The following is a 3,864-nucleotide window of genomic DNA, read 5'->3' as shown; positions in this document are numbered from 1 at the left end:
CATCATTCTAAAAACATTTGCCTTCTACTTGAGCCCTTAATATCTGCTGCTCATTTCCCCCTTCCCTCTCCCTTTCCCCTCCCTCATGAACCCTTCATAATTCATAAATTATTATTTTGTCATAAAACATTATGTTAAGAGAAAAAAATCAAGTCCCAAAAGAATCCATACTTTAAAAATTCATTTATATGAATAAAGTTAAAAAAATGACTAAACTATTTTCTTTTAAATAATAATAAACCTGGACCCATAACTCACCCCATATATGAATATGGACTGAAAATGGATCTAGTACCTAAATTTAAGAACTAAAATCATAAAACTTTTCAAAGAAAACATAAGAGTAATGTTTGAAGACCTACTTTAAAAAAAAGTTCTTAGATATTGTTCAAAATATCTGAGCAACAAAAGACCAAATGGATAAGCTATACATCATCAAAATGATGAACTTTCGTTCATCAAAAACATTGTTATGACAGTAAAGAGACAGCTTACAGATTGGGAAATGTTTGGGGGAACCTTATATCTGATAAGGCTTTAATAACTAGAATGTATTTTTTTAAAAAAAACTTCTATAACTCAGTAGTGCTACAGATCTTTTAGAATTTGTCTAGCAGGTTTTCTGGTTTTCCTGGAAAACCCCATTAAAAAAAAAAAACAACTTCTTAAAAAAAAAAAAAACAACTTCTATAACTCAACAATGAAAACATAAACAACTCAATAAACATGGAGAAAGGATTGGACATTTTGCCAAAGAAGAAATACTAATGGCCAACAAACACATGAAAAGATGCTCAATGTTGTTAATCATTACAGAAATACAATTACAATGAGCTAGATATCACTTTACACTCACTAAGACAGCAATGATTAAAAAAAAAGAAAAGAGACAGACCACAACAGGTGTTACCAAGAGTGTAAAGAAAGAACACTCATCATCCCCGGCTGGTGGGAGTGCAAAATCATACAGCTGTTGTGGAAAATATCTTGGCTCTGTCTCAAAAAAGCTAAATAGAGAATTACCATATGAAGTTAAGTTTTACAGTGCTGCTATAAAATCACAGAAACAAAAATATCAAAATGTGAAATGATTTTTCTCCTGATAAACCCTCCTAAGTCTAGACAATTCTGAAGGCAGTGTTTGCATGTCTCTAGCCCTTCCTTGAAGAATTCTGAGCTTTTCTAATTATACCACATTAAAATGGCAGTTTGGGAATCTTTGAGTGAGTCAAACTCTGTTCTTTTAAAATTTTCTTTGGGTTTGGGGAACAAAACAAATCTGTATAGTAGAAATGATAAGGTTTTTAAGTAAAATTCTTGTAGGATAGTCCTTGCTATCTTGGCAGAATAAGCATTTGCATTGTTGTGATAGGAAAAAAAACTCATTGACACACCTTCCCTGGTCTTTTTCTCACCAATGCAATTGTCAGTGTTCTTAAAATTTCTTCATAATAGCCCCCATGATCATAGAGTGTCCTTTAAGAAAATCTACCAAGATTACTCCTTTGGAATCTCAAAAAAAGTCAACATGACCTTCTGAGCTGACTGCTCTGCCTCGAATTTAACTGACCCAAGCAGATTCCCTCCTAAGCCCGTTTAGATTGGACTTTTCTTTTAAGGAATCCTAACAAGATTAACTATCTCTGGGTGAACTTGTCTGTGGACATCCACTAATAACAGAGACATGCATACACACAATTTGTTTGAATTAAATCTAAGCAAAAATGAACGAAACCCAAATAGCAATACTTTATGGCTTACCCTTCATTTACCACAATGGGGGACAATAGTATAAAGATTAAAGTTTTGGAAACAGGCAGTGGTGATGGTTGTACAACATTGTGAATATGACTTATGTTACTGTTCACTTAAAATAGTTAAAAGTAAATTATTAAATGAAATTAAATTTTACTAAAATGTTAAAAAAGAAAATCATAAATATAAAGAAATTCTTGATAAAATGTGCAACTTTATTAATAAGTAATTATTGAATTAATTTACCATAAAATTTATCCCAAAAGATAAAAATTATAAAAAAACAGCTTCCAACAGAATTGGCAGCTAGCTATTATTACTATTAATATTATCTGAATCTTAGAAATGCTCAGACTCTCCCATTTTAAAATGGGAGAGCTCAGCCTTTTAAAAATGAAGTGTGTAAAATTGCTTTTGAAAATACCTGTAAAACTCAAATACTTTGTATTAATGGAATTAGCTTTAGAAGACTCTTACCGTTCTGGACCTGTGTCAGTGTAACTCTGAGGAATGGGCCTGCGTTGGTCTTGGATGATTGGAAGATCGCAAAGGTAGTCTTCCCTCTTAGACTGGATGACCAAATTCACTCTGGGCTATTAAAAATTAAAACCAGTAACCCTAGTTAGCTGGATTAAACAGAAGAGATTCAAAAGGGTGGTAGAAGTTAAAATGATTTTTTTTTCTTTATAGTCAACTATCCTGCCCTTACTTGAGTACCTCCTCTCTGAGTTCAGCATACCCAAGCCCAAGCATGTCCATCTCCCTAGGGTGTAGCCAGAGGAAGTGTCCTACAAAGCTGAAGATCTTGATTATTGGATATATTCAATAATAAGAGTGTTCCGCATGTACCCATCAACTAGACACTTCCACAGAAGGTTCTAGGTTTCCAATGGCTCCTTAATAACTTCCTCCCAGGGAGACAGACAACAAAAAAGTGGGTGAAGGGAGACAGCAGTCAGTGTAAGACATGAAAAAAAAAGATAAATTATTAAGAGTTCATGAGGGAGGGTGGAAATAAGCTGATACCAAGGGCTTACGTAGAAAGAAAATGTTTAGAAAATAATAATGGCACCATATGTACAAATGTGCTTGACACAACGGATGGATGTATGGATTGTGATAAGAACTGAATGAGCCCCCAATAAAATGATTCTTTTTTAAAAAGACTATGGCTTCTTGGTTCCTGACTGAGTCATTTTCCTTTGCTGCCTTTTCTTCTGGTAGTAGAGTTTCAATGATGGCATCTGTACTGACAAAAGAGGCTGCTAACTTTGGGTAAGAGTAAAAATAAGGGGATTAAACAGAAGAGATTTAGGAAAGTCCTACTTCTCATTGTTTTCCAGAAGATTCTGACTCATGGGGATCCCATAGAAATTTAAATAACATTTTCTCATTTAGTCAGACGTCCTACCCTTACTTGGACACCATTTCTATGAGTTTATCATATAGTTAATAGAATGGCAGCAAAAAAAGATCTTCAGTCTTCTGACATGACTGACACGGTCAGTAACTACATCAATGAGCTCAAACATGACAATTGTGAGGATGGTTCAGAACCAGGCAATATTTTGTGCTGTTGTATATAGACTAGTTATGAGTTAGAAATTACTCACTATGACACCTAAAAACAACAAAAATTGGACAGCCAATGCAAGAACACTTTGTTCTAATAACCTGGCATTCTGTGAGGCTCACCTTCCCTACATGTAATCGCTGAAGTAAAAATGGGTACATAAGCAAAGGGGGTGAAGAAAGCTGATGGTGACTGGCTATTAGAAGATACAGCATTTGGGGTTGTTTTTGGTTCTTTTTGTTGTTGTTTTGTGTTTGGTGTCTTAAAGGCTTGAATTTAAACAAGCAGTCATTTAGCAGGGAATCAAGAAAGTCCACATGGAAGAAGCACACCAGCCTGTGTGATCACGACATGTCAACAGGATGAGGTATCAGGCACCATATGACCCAAAACAAACAATTATATTGATGGGAACAAGGGAGGTTGGAGTGGAGACCCAAAGCCCATCTGTAGACAATTGGACATCCCCAGAAGGGTCACAAGGAAGGAATGAGCCAGCCAGAGACCCGTATAATATTGATTAAACACACAACATT

General features: G+C 34.9%; 1 non-coding gene across 1 annotated transcript; it reads left to right on the top strand.

Moving 5' to 3' along the window:
* The first annotated feature begins 583 nt into the window (after positions 1–583).
* Positions 584–644, top strand: LOC142447553 (U7 small nuclear RNA). Its single transcript, XR_012784239.1, has one exon. It is a non-coding gene; the product is annotated as a U7 small nuclear RNA (small nuclear RNA).
* The last annotated feature ends 3,220 nt before the right edge of the window (positions 645–3,864 follow it).

This window comes from Tenrec ecaudatus, chromosome 4 (assembly GCF_050624435.1).
Source record: "Tenrec ecaudatus isolate mTenEca1 chromosome 4, mTenEca1.hap1, whole genome shotgun sequence".
Taxonomy (NCBI): Eukaryota; Metazoa; Chordata; class Mammalia; order Afrosoricida; family Tenrecidae; genus Tenrec; species Tenrec ecaudatus.
The sequence above is the reverse complement of the archived record's forward strand: the minus strand, read 5'-3'. Positions and strand labels throughout refer to the sequence as shown.